This window comes from Solanum verrucosum, unplaced genomic scaffold (genome assembly GCF_900185275.1).
Source record: "Solanum verrucosum unplaced genomic scaffold, falcon-dt-bn FXZP01000207.1, whole genome shotgun sequence".
Classification (NCBI taxonomy): domain Eukaryota; kingdom Viridiplantae; phylum Streptophyta; class Magnoliopsida; order Solanales; family Solanaceae; genus Solanum; species Solanum verrucosum.
The window spans coordinates 3,303,647-3,317,746 of NW_026019996.1; positions in this window are offsets into that span (position 1 = coordinate 3,303,647).

A 14,100-nucleotide genomic window follows, 5' to 3' on the forward strand; every position below is an offset into this window, starting at 1 on the left:
TCATATTATGTCGAGTCAATCTTGTCAAAAAGATGCAATAGTGGAGAAGATCTGAACAAATCATCGATAATAGCCCGCAAGTCCCATGAAACTCCAGATCTCAGTAACTGACGTAGGTCTGGTCTAACCCCTCACTGCCTAAATCTTGGCTGGTTCTACTCGAATACCCTCCTTGAAACCTTGTGTCTCAAAAATGCCACAGAATCAAATCAAAACTCACACTTTGAAAACTTGGCAAAAAGCTTATATTCCCTCAATCTCTAGAGTACAATCCTCAAATGTCGATCGTGATCCTCCTAATTCTTGGAGTACACTAAGATATCGTCAATGAACAATATCACAAAAGAATCCATATAAGGTCGGAACACCTTATTCATCAACTCCACGAACGTTGCATGGGCGTTAATCAAATCAAAAGACATCACAAGAAATTCATAATGCCCATAACGAGTTCTAAAAGTTTTCTTAGGGATATCTGATTCCCTAATCTTTAGCTGGTGATACCCGGACCTCAAATCAATCTTAGAAAACAGAGATGCACCCTGAAGCCGATCAAAATACTCATCAATATGAGGAAGAGGATACTTGTTCTTCACAGTCACTTGTTTAACTGCCGATAATCAATACACATCCTCATAGATCTATCATTTTTCCTAACAAACAACACATGAGCACCCATAGAGAAACATTAGGGCGAATAAACCCCTTACTTAACAAATCCTATAACTGATCTTTTAACTCCTTCAACTCAGCTGGAGTCATATGATAAAGAGGAATGCAGATGGGCTTGGTGCCCGGCTCCAATTCAATAGCAAAGTCAACATCCCTGTTCGGAGGAATACTTAAAAGGTCAGTAGGAAACACATGTGAGAACTCTCGAACCACAGGCACAGAATCCATGGGAGGTGGCTCAACACTAGTATCTTGAATGAAGGCCAAATAGGTCAAACAACCTCCATCAACAACTCTGAGCTCAATGGGAAGAGATAACTTTTCTAGGGTACTAACCACTAACACCCATCCACTCAACTTTCTGGACACCAACATCGCTAAAGTCATAGTCTTATCATAATAATCAAGAATAGTATGATGCAAAGAAAGTCCATCCATACCTAAGATAATATCAAGGTCTACTATCCCCAGAATGATCAAGTTTACCCAAGTATCATACTCAGTCAAAGAAACAAGAAATGATCGATACACTCGATCCACCACTAAGGACTCACCCACTGGTGTAGAAATATGAATAGTCACATGCATGCAGTCAGACATCATATCAAATCCAACAACAAGATATGTAGAGACATATAAGAAGGTAGACCCTGAATCAAACAATACAAACGTAGGTCGATGGCAAACTAGGACGATACATGTGATCACAACATCAATAGTCTCGGTCTTAGGCCTCCTTAGAAAAGTATAACACTGACCCTCACAGTCACCGGCATGTTAAGTAGAACCTCTATCTCAACTTTGCGGAGCTGGAGCACTCTTACGGGTTGACCTCTTCCTCGACCCCTGGACAGAGTTAATGAATCTCTAGTTGGAGCAGCTGAATAAAAACAATGGAATCCTAAATGAATCTGTAGCGGACATTGTCACTTCAAATTACCAGGATCCCCACAAGTAAAACAAGACCTCGGCACAAATAACTGATGTTGCGAACCAGACAAACTACCATGGCCACCTTGGCCAGAATCATAAGATCCTCGAGTTAACTGCCCACCCTCAACAGCTAGCATAGATGCATGAACCGACCCATGATGCTGAAAGAATCTACTACCTCTATGAGAACCTCTACCTCCAGATGAAACACCTAAATATTGACCAGATGATTAGGACCTCTTAGGCTCCCCAAACTCCTCTAAAACCATCAAATCTGCCTCATTGGTGGTGCTGGCAGTGGACTAGAAGGAAGCCCCCTGTCTAGCTGCTCTGACCACATAAGATCTAATGGAGAAAGTCAACCTCTCACAAACGTGTGGACTCTCTCTGCCTCATCAAGAATAATAGTCATAGCATGCCTAGAAAGCTCACAGAAATGTGATACTCAGTCACAGATAAATGTCCCAAGTCAAGCTTTTAAACCTCAAACGACTCTTAGTTCTCACGCTCCAAGGAATGAAGAGGTCCAGAAAAGCCTTAGAGAACACATCCCACTTTGCCGAGGGAAATACAACTGGTCTAGACCTTACAAAAGTCCTCCACCACTCTCTAGCACATCCATGAAGATGAAGTGCAACAAACCGGACACCACGATCATTCAACATACCCACTTCCCCAAGAATCGCATGGCATAAAGTCAAGAACTCATGAGCATCCTCCATCTTACCACCCTGAAACTTAGGTGGTTTCATCTTCTGAAACATCTCATAACATTGTTGATCAGTCGTTGTCATAATAACCTCAGGAACAATCTGTGCACCAATAGCAGGTGCAAGAACCACTGGTGGCTGGCCTACCTAATCATGAATACTCAGAGTCTACTACTAACCTGGGGTCTATGCCCCTACCCTCGTATAAGCGCCCTGTGACATACTTGTCGCACTACCCTAAGAGAGATTCTCCAACACACCTAGCATCCTCAACAACGTTTTCTGAAACAAAAGAGCTCCAAACTCGGGAGAAACCTAGTCCTCAGCAATCTAAACATGTGTCTTAGGGGAAATCTTTCTAGCTCTGCCTCTAGCTGGTGCTGCTCCACGAGCATAACCTCTAACTAGTGCTACCCAATGAGCACGACATCTAGCTCGGGCCCTACCTATACCCTTAGTTGGGGTCTCAACAACAACCTCGGGGAAAACCTCCCCTCTACAAATGGAAACAAAATCTCTTGTCCTCTACATCTTCCAAAATAACACGCAACAACTCAGCACTAGTGTAGGTAAGCACACGATAAGAAAGAATGAATCAAGAGGAAGTTTGCTAACAATCTTCATAGCCTCTCAACATAAGCACAGACGTCTCCGTACTGATTCTCAAAACTCTACTTAAACTTGGTTTTTAAACACGTGACACCTATAAATTTAGCTCTGACACCATTTGTCATGACCCAAAAATGGGTGTGATGACACTTGTTTGTTCCCACCAAGACAATTCATCCTCAACCCAACGAAAAAATGAAAGAAACGTGAAAATAAATAAAACAAGAACAAGATAAAGAAGAAAACTTATTCTTTCTATTAAAACCCCCAAAATCTAGTTGTCACGTGTACAAACCTCTATTATCAAAAGTGTAGTACTGAATAATTAAATAATCTCAAAGTATTTATTTCTCAAAAATAACAAAGCATAAAATAAATGAGCAAGAGGAACCACCGAAATGACAAACAACTACCTCTCAAAATCCTTCACAAGCCTCGAAATTATGAAGAAGAAGAAGAAGAAGATTGGGGGTCCGGGCTTGGAACCTACACAAGTGTAGAAGCAAGAAGTGAATACGTGTAACATCTCGCTAATTGAAAGAACTAGAAAGGGATAGAATTAGAAATAGTCAATTTTTGGAAAGAATGAAAAAATCTGGAAAATGGGTTATGTTAAGTATGGTTTTTGGTCAACTTCAAACGACGATAACTCCTAGCTCAGGATGATATAGGTGTGCTTCCATATACCGTAGGAAAGATCGATGAATTATCTTTCCAACATTGCTGAGTTTGTGCGATTCCTAGTTTGTATGAGTGAGATATACCCTTTGGAAGTTGGGTTGTTTGGATAAGGAAAGTCCAATCCAGATTTTGGAAGGATGTTTTGGTCTTTTCCATATCCTATTATTTTAATTTCATTTTTGGTAATTACTTAGGGGTCTAAACTGAAGTTGGTCAGTTTACGATTTTGGAATTTGAGTTAGGGTTTTGAGAGAAGAGAAAAGAAGAAGAGAAATGAGAAGAGAAGGCAAGGAATCGTCAATTTGCAAAGCTAAGGTCATGGATTTGGTCAAGGGGTGATCCCTTCGAGGTATGTGAAACTTTCACAGATTTGGGTTCGTTCACCCACGCGCCAAACATGTTTAGTTCAGCGAAATTTGCTCAAAAAAGGTTGAAAGATTGATGTTCTTGATGTGTATTCTTTAATTTGATGTCGTTCTTGAATTAAGGTTATATTGAGAAGTTTTTGAGATCTTTACGTCGAGTTTTAGAGTTGCTTTGAGTTAGGTTCTTGGGTACAAATACTGGGTATCTGAATCTAAAGAGAATTTGAGAAAAATAGTCGAGTTTAGGTGAATTGGGACAGGAAAATAAAAAAGGAAAAAGTCGTGAGAATCTGGGCAGTAGGGTCGTGTCGCGGACATGCCCCACAGATTCGAGAAAAAGCTCTTCGCAGAGCAGAGCGGTCACGGATCGTTCAGCCTCAAAAGTTATTTTCGCTAACAAAAATTTAAATACATCTCCGTATCGCGAACCAACTTTCAGGCGGTGATTTCTTGATCTTTTCTCAAGTTTAGCTATCTAAAATCATTCTAAACATCATGAGATCTTTCCTATCACAAATCATAATCCTTGAATCCATAATTCAATTCAAGGAAAGTTAAGAGTCAAGTCAAGAGAAGTTCATATAGTCTTCCAAAAGCCTTTTACAAATGTTTTTACTTTGTTTTAAGACTTAAGTTTTAAGTTGAGTAAGAGTAAAGATTGAAGTCATTTCTTCAAAAGAGTATACCGGGACTATGTATGCCTAAAGAGTAAATGTTTTAACATTTAAAAAAGAAAGGAAACTGAGATTTCTAAAAGAGCCTTTGAGCTAATTTTCAGTAAGGATTAAGAGTAAAGTTCATTTTTCAAAGATTATACGGGAACTAAGTATTCCCAAGAGTTTAAAATGTTTTCACATTTGAACAAGAAAAGGAAACTGAGATTTCCAAGAGAGTTTTTAAGCTAAGTTTTTGAGTAATTATCTCAAACCAAAGAAAGAGTTTTGTTTTTTCAAACAGATGAACTAAGTATATTTTGGGAGTAGTATTGAGCACCAATATGGGGACGAGTTTGAGTTCAGATAATTCAAAGTCTCCATAAACCATGTAGCCATCATGGGTAGTAAAGGATCATACTTTTTAGATGACTCCTTAAGTGCATTTTTGCATAAACTAGTGGATCCACTTAGTTAAGGTATTCTATATGACGGCAAAGTATAGGACAGTTCTGGCAGCGTGGGTAAGACGTTGTATCACCACTTAGGCTCATAGGGGTGGTTGTTGTCGATTAGAGAAACTCCCACAGAAAAAATTATATTACTTTATTATATGAGTAAGTTGAGTTGTTATTGCATTTCTTTAACAAACTGAGTTGCTTTCTACAGTTTTAAAAGCTTTCCATATATTGCATATGTATTGTTGCTTTATATTGAGTTAGGTTATTCAGGAGTTGAGTAAAGCCAAGGTAAGTCTTTCTTTCAGATTCTTTTCAAGCTTAAGTTATCTTTAGCATTCCAACTCGCATACTCGTACATTCAATGTACTGATTTCAGTTGGCCTGCATCTTATTATGATGTAGACGCAGGTAACCAGGATCATCATCCAGCGCCTCGTTGAAACAGTTGAGCACTTAGAGTCAATTGGTGAGCCTCTTAGCTTTCCGAAGGATCCTTTTATTACTTTCAGTATTTTAGTTCATTAGGATGTCGTGGGTATTGTCCCAACGTCCATCTCAGTTGTTTAGAGGCTTCATAGACAAAGTTAGTTGATGTTAGTTCATGAGTCTTTACTTTTCCTTTTCAATTGAGACTTGAGTTGCCTTTTTGTCAATGAATGTTATTATAATACATTCTAAGTTATATTTTGAGCAGTTCAGTTTACTTGTTTTAAAAGCATTTCTCTTGATTAGTCTTCCGCTAAGTAAGTAAGCTAGGCCAAGGGTTCGCTTGGGGCCAACAATGGTTCTTAAGTGACTGCCACGTCCAGGGCGTAGGCTCGGGGCGTGACAAACTTGGTATCAGAGCACAGAGTTTAAGAGTCCTAGGGAGTCACAGTTATTGGTGTGAAGTGTGCCACATCTATAATTAGGAGGCTGCAACATTTAGGAATTACTTCACTTCTTTCATACACATTTCGTGCAATAAAGTATATCTCTATAAAAGTCTATTTCTAACTCGTGCTTACGCTTAACCAATTGTGAGCTAGCCTATGGTCGAGAGTGCCTTCATAAGGTATTTCTTTCCTCGTGAGCTAAGAGAGGCAAAAAGATGGTTGCTGACATGAGGAGTCGGATGAGTTTATTCGTTGTTGGGTTGACTCGTCTGTCAAGTAAGGCAGCCATGCTAATAGGTTACATGGGCATAGCAAGATTGATGATTCATGTGCAACAAGTTGAGGAGGACAAGCTAAAGGATAGAGAAGAGTTTAAGAATAAGAGGGCTAAGACATCAGGGAATGAATCCGGGCAACAAAAGAGTAATATGAATCGGTCTTCTTTCCAACATAAGCAAAAAGGACCTGCTCTATCATCTGCTAGTGCACCTGCACCAAGGGACAAATGTGAGTACAATAGTTAGAATTCTCAGAACTTCAAAGCTAGACCTGCGCATTCGCAAGGTAGTAAGGCACAAGGGGGTACTAAGACTCATGCATGTGCTAAGTGTGGTAGGAGCCACTCAGGGGTGTATCGTGATGGCTCTACTAGTTGCTTCAAGTGTGGCCAGAATGGTCATTTTATGAGAGAGTGTCCTAAGAGCAGGCAGAGTAATGGTACTGGGGACAATAGAACCAAGTCTCCTTCAGTTACTCCACCAGACAGAGCTGCATCTAGAGGAGCTACTTCAGAGGCAGGCGGAGGAGGAAATCGTCTTTATGCCATCACTAGTCGCCAAGAGCAAGTGGATTCGCCAGATGTTGTCACTGGTATGATCCAAGTCTTTAATTTTGATGTTCTTCCTTAGCAACTTCTTGATCCCTTCAGTGTTTCTACACCTGTTGGTGAGTCTATTCTACTAGAAAGAGTCTATCATGATTGTCCCATTTCCGCCAATCACAAGAGCACCATGCTGACTTAGTTGAGTTAGACATGGTAGATTTTGATGTCATTCTAGGTATGGACTGGCTTCATGCCTATTATGCACCAATAGATTGTAGAACTCGAGTAGTCAAGTTCCAGTTTCCAGTGAACCAGTTATAAAGTTGAAGAGCAATTCAGCAGTGCCTAAGGGTCGTTTTAATTCGTACCTTAAGGCGAGAAAGTTAGTTTCCAAGGGGTGTGTCTATTACTTAGTCCGAGTTAATGACTCTAGTGTTGAGATACCTCATATTCAGTCAGTTCCAATAGTAAAAGAGTTTTCATAAGTCTTCCCAGATGATCTTCACGGAGTCCCTACTTAGAGAGAGATAGACTTCGGTATAGATATTCTTCCAGATACTCGTCATATCTCTATTCCGCCATATAGAATGGCTCCAGCAGAGTTGAAAGAGTTAAAAGAGCAGTTGAAAGTCCTTTTAGAGAAAGGTTTCATTCAACCAAGTATCTCACCTTGGGGCACTCCGCTCCCATTTATGAGAAAGAAATATGGTTCCCTTAGGATGTGTATAGATTACCGTCAGTTGAACAAGGTTACCATCAAGAATAAGTATCCTCTTCTGAGAAATGATGATCTTTTCGATCAGCTTCAAGGTGCTTCTCATTTTTCTAAGATAGACCTCAGATCTGGCTACCATCAGTTGAAAGTAAGGGAATGTGATATTCCCAAGAGAGCATTCAGGACCTGTTATGGTCATTATGAGTTTCTGGTCATGACATTCGGTTTAATCAATGCACCTGCGGTGTTCATGGACCTTATTAATAGAGTATTCAAGCCTTGTTTAGATATGTTTGTTATTGTGTTCATTGATTACATACTAATCTATTCGAGGAATGAGGAAGATCACGCTAGTCATCTCGGAATAGTTCTCCAAACTCTAAATGATAGAGAGTTGTATGCCAAGTTCTCTAAGTGTGAGTTTTGGCTTGAGTCTGTGGCATTCTTAGGCCACATTATTTCCGATGATGGAATTAGAATTGACACTAAAAAAATAGAGGCAGTGCGGAATCAGCCTAGACCCACATCTCCAACTTATATTAGGAGTTTCTTGGGGTTGGTTGGATATTATAGAAGGTTCGTAGAGGGGTTCTCATCTATTTCATCTCCTTTGACCAAGTTAACTTAGAAGACAATGAAGTTTCAATGGTCTAAAACTTGTCAGAAAAGCTTTCATGAATTGAAAAAGAGGTTGACTACTACCCCAGTATTGATCTTACCAGAAGGGTATGCAAGGCTTTGTTGTATATGGTGATACGTCTAGAGTTGGTTTGGGTTGTGTGTTAATGCAGAATGGAAAAGTTATAGCTTATGCTTCCAGACAGTTGAAGGTTCATGAGAAGAATTATCCAACCCATGATCTAGATTTGGTTGCCATAGTATTTGCTTTGAAGATGTGGCGTCATTATCTGTATGGTGTTCATGTGGATGTGTTCACTGATCACAAGAGTCTTCAGTATGTGTTTAGTCAGAAAGAGCTTAATCTCAGACAGAGGAGGTGATTAGAATTACTAAAGGATTATGACATGAGTATTCTTTATCAACCAGGTAAGGCTAATGTTGTTGTTGATGCCTTGAGCAAGTTATCTATAGGTAGTACCGCCCATTTTGAAGAAGATAAAGAAAGAGTTAGCAATATAAGTATATAGACTTACACGACTAGGAGTTTGACTAATGAATTCCACAGAAGGAGGAGTAGTGGTGATGAATGGGGCTGAATCTTTATTAGTGTCAGAACTAAAAGAGAAGCAAGACCAAGATCATTTATTACTTGAATTAAAGGTAAGTGTTCATAAGTAAAAAAGTAATAGATTTTGAACAAGGGGAGATGGTGTTTTGAGGTATCAAGGTAGATTGTGTGATTGATTTCAAGGGAAATTGGGATGATCACCTACCTCTCATTGAGTTTGCTTACAATAATAGCTATCATTCTAGCATCCAGATGGTTCCTTACGAAGCTCTTTATGGGAGAAGATGCAGATCTCATATTGGATGGTTTGAAGTTGGTGAAGCTGGGTTAATAGGACAAGACTTAGTTCGTCAAGTTATGGAGAAAGTGAAAGTTATTCAAGAGAGATTGAAAACAGCCCAGAGTCGTCAGAAATCCTACACTGATAGTAGGAGAATGGAGTTCTAGTTTGAAGTAGATGAGTGAGTTTATTGGAAAGTTTCGCCCATGAAGGGTATTATGAGATTTGGTAAGAAGGGAAAGCTTAGTCCCCAGTATATTGGTCCTTACAGAATATCCAAGAGGATTGGCAATGTAGCTTATGAGTTAGAGCTACCACAAGAGTTAGCAACAGTCCATTCGGTGTTCCACATCTCCATGTTGAAAATGTGTATGGGCGATCCTTCATTGATCATACCAACTGAAAATATTGGAATCAAGGGTAGCTTTTCTTAAGGAGATTCCTCTTCAGATTCTAGATCGTCAAGTTCGCAAGTTGAGGACTAAGAAAGTAGCATCAGTCAAAGTCCTTTGGAGGAACCAGATTTGTTAAGAAAGCTACTTGGGAAGCTGAGGAAGATATAAAGAAGAGATACCAACATCTCTTCGAATCCGGAGAAGTTCCAAATTAAGGTACTAATTCTTTTCTTGGCTTTTATTTATAAGATTAGCATGTTGTAATTGCATTGCTTGTTGGGTGTTTGAGTTGAATGTTAAATGTTACACCCTTAGCCTACTAAGAGTAATCTCATTCGAGGACGAATGTTCCCAAGGGGAAGATATTGTAACATCTCACTAATTGAAAGAACTAGAAAGGGCTAGAATTAGAAATAGTCAATTTTTGGAAAGAATGAAAAAAATCTGGAAAATGGGTTATGTTAACTATGGTTTTTGGTCAACTTCAAACGACCATAACTCCTAGCTCAGAATGAGTTAGGTGTTCTTCCAGATACCATAGGAAAGATCGTTGAATTATCTTTCCAACGCCACCAAGTTTGAGCGATTCCAAGTTCGTATGAGTGAGATATGCCCTTTGAAAGTTGGGTTGTTTGGATAAGGAAAGTCCAATCTAGATTTTGGAAGGGTGTTTTGGTCTTTTCCATATCCTATTATTTTAATCTCATTTTTGATAATTACTTAGGGTTCTAAACTGAAGTTGGTCAGTTTACGATTTTGGAATTTGAGTTAGGATTTTGAGAGAAGAGAAAAGAAGAAGAGAAAGGAGAAGAGAAGGCAAGAAATTGTCAATTTGCGAAGCTAAGGTCATGGATTTCGTCAAGGGGCGATCCCTTCGATGTATGTGAGATTTTCATAGTGTTGGGTTCGTTCACCCAAGCGCCAAACATGTTTAGTTCAGCGAAATTCATTCTAAAAAGGTTGAAAGTTTGATGTTCTTGATGTGTATTCTTGAATTTGATGTCGTTCTTGAATTGGGCTAATATTGAGAAGTTTTTGAGAAGTTATAGAGTTGATTTGAGTTAGGTTCTTGGGTACAAATGTTGGGTATCTGAATCTAAAGAGAATTTGAGAAAAATAGTCAAGTTTAGGTGAATTGGGACAGGAAAATGAAGAAGGAAAAAGTCGGTCGAATCTGGGCAGTGGGGCCGCGTCGCGAACCTGCCCCTCATATTCGAGAAAAATCTCTTCGCATCGCGGAGTGGTCACAGACCATTCTGCCTCAATAGTTATTTTCGTGAACAAAAATTTAAATACATCTCCGCATCGCGGACCAACTTTCAGGCAGTGATTTCTTAATATTTTCTCATGTTTAGTTATCTAAAATCATTCCTAAACATCATAAGATCTTTCCTATCACAAATCACAATACTTGAATCCATAATTCAATTCAATGAAAGTTAAGAGTCAAGTCGAGAGAAGTTAAGAATCAAGTAAAGAGAAGTTAAGAGTCAAGTCAAGAGAAGTTCATAGAGTCTTCCAAAAGTCTTTTATAAATGTTTTAACTTTGTTTTAAGACTTAAGTTTTAAGTTGAGTAAAGAGTAAAGATTGAAGTCATTTCTTCAAAAGAGTATATCGGAACTATGTATTCCTAAAGAGTAAATTTTTTCACATTTAAACAAGAAAGAAAACTGAGATTTCTAAAAGAGCCTTTGAGCTAGTTTTCAATAAGGATTAAGAGTAAAGTTCATTTTTCAAAGATTATACGGGAACTAAGTATTCCCAAGAGTTTAAAATGTTTTCACATTTGAACAAGAAAGGGAAACTGAGATTTCCAAGAGAGCTTTTAAGCTAAGTTTTTGAGTAATTATCTCAAACCAAAGAAAGAGTTTTGTTTTTTCAAACAGATGAACTAAGTATATTTTGGGAGTAGTATTGAGCACCGATATGGGGACGAGTTTGAGTTCAGATAATTCAAAGTCTCCATAAACCATGTAGCCATCATGGGTAGTAAAGGATCATACTTTTTAGATGACTCCTTAAGTGCATTTTTGCATAAACTAGTGGATCCATTTAGTTAAGGCGTTTTATATGATAACAAAGTATAGGACAGTTATGGCAGCGTGGGTAAGACGTTGTATCACCACTTAGGCTAGTAGGGGTGGTTGTCGGTTAGAGAAACTCCCACAAAAAATTATATTACTTTATTATATGATTAAGTTGAGTTGTTATTCCATTTATTTAACAAACTGAGTTGCTTTCTACTGTTTTAAAAGCTTTCCATGTATTGCATGTGTATTGTTGCTTTATCTTGAGTTAAGTTATTCAGGAGTTGAGTAAAGCCAAGGTAAGTGTTTCTTTCAGATTCTTTTCAAGCTTAAGTTATCTTTAGCATTCCAACTCACATACTCGTACATTCAATGTACTGATGCCAGTTGGCCTGCATCTTATTATGATGTAGACGCAAGTAACCAGGATCAGCATCCAACGCCTCGTTGATCCAGTTGAGCACTCAGAGTCAGTTAGTGAGCCTCCTAGATTTCCGGAGGATCTTTTTATTGCTTTCAGTATTTTAGTTCATTAGGATATCATGGGTCTTGTCCCGACGTCCATCTCAGTTGTTTAGAGGCTTCACAGACAAAGTTAATTGATGTTAGTTCATGAGTCTTTACTTTTCCTTTTAAGTTAAGTTGAGACTTGAGTTGCCACTTTGACAGTGAATGTTATTATAATACATTCTAAGTTATATTTTGAGTAGTTCAGTTTACTTGTTTTAAAAGTATTTATCTTGAGTAAAGTCTTCCGCTGAGTAAGTATGCCAGGCCAAGGGTTCGCTTTGGGCCAACAATAGTTCTTCAGTGCCGGCCACGTCTAGGGTGTAGGCTTGGGGCGTGACAATACCAATAACACAGTACCCAACAAGCAACCTACTAAACAAGCATCTAGCTAGAAATTGATACCTCTTGCATCCCAACCGAACCTTCTCAAAATACAACCTGGATAGAAATCGGCCCAACCTAACAGTTGTACAATACATAGCTTATAAGGCTCAATAATTATAGTTCAACGGTCACGATTCAATAACCAACTTGAATCAAGTAAGTCAAACTCAATGTCAAGTAGATCATTCACAGGCAACAAGTACATCAATCAAAATTAACAATTATGTCACAAATAAGCTTTAAAATGCATCAAATCATAATACTCAATCTCTCGTCGGAAATGACCTCGAATAACAAACACTTGCTAGAAATGGCCTCAACATCATAAACATTTACCATTAATAATGACCTTGGCATCATAAACACTTGTCAGAAATGACTTGGCCATCATAAACATTTACCGGCAATGACCTTGGCATCATAAAACTCACATGTCTCATCACGATGTTCAACAATCAATGTCCACAAGCAATATCACACTACATGAAAGAGACAATAATTCATGCGATTCAATTCCACATTTATGCTATCAAGAATTTCATCAATCAATCAATAAGGGTCACAACTAGACAATTCACATCATCACAAGGCCTTTTTAGTTCAACCTTTTTTTATTCATTAAGATTTATCAAGTGGATAATTAACCTTTCACCTCATTCCCATTACTCCCAACACACAAACAACGAAGGAAATACATGAATTTTACTAGAGTACAAGGTCTATGAGATCACTTTCCTTAAATCAATCAATTAATCACTCCAATATTTGAGTCTTCCCCTTCCGATCAATGTCCAAACCCACACAATCCAAAACAATCAAGTATTCACAATAAATTTATAGAAACAACAATACCCACATCAATTTCTTTGAAAATTGGGTCATTCAACACAAAACTCAATTTTGAAAATAAGGTTTGAATCCAAAATTTAATACTTGAAGATATTACTCAAGGCCTTAGGAACTCATTGGTGAAAACCATTTCGAAAAATGACTTAAAATCAGTCACAATCACTATTTTACTAAGTTCTTGGGTTCTTGAAGTTAACCCCAAATTTCTCATTTCCAAAGCTTGATTTGAACACTTAAGTCCATAACTAATAATGGGTAATAGAAGATTAGAGTTAAGAATCATTACCCAAAAGTTTTTCCTCAAAACCTAGTTCAAATCAGAATCCCAAAGCTTCCAAAACTCAAAAATATTGAAATGAAGTTGAAGCCCCGAGCTTGGACTACATTTGACCCAGATCTCAAATACTCACCGCGATCGCAACCCAGAGCTATCTAATCACGATGAGTAAAACAATCAACTTATTTAAGTTGACCATCGCAATCACAGAAAGACCCACGCGGTCACGATGCACGTCAATTTAAAGCTACACGATCGCGATGACCAAAATGGTCCTGCACTAGAACCAAAAGCTAGCAAAACAAACAAGGCATAAAATCTTCTGAATATACCCTCAGGATTCATTAGGAACCCCGTATACACAAACCTCACATGCAGTTGTTCTTAACCCGTATACTCCTCAACTTTCATTTATTAGTTGACTTTATCCTTACCGTTAAAATAAAATTATTCTTACCCTCGACGTCTACAAACTTATCACTCGTACCCTCAATTAGATGGAAAGCCCCAAATAAACTAAAAGTATCCAATTTCTATTAAAATGACCCAATTTTTTCTTTTAATCCGACCCGACCCACTAAACCAAATATATTCATCCTAAATTAAAACCCCAAACCCCTCTATCTAATCTTTTTCATCTCCTTCCCCCATTAAAACACTTGATGATGAAATTGTCGAAGGCACTTTGCTC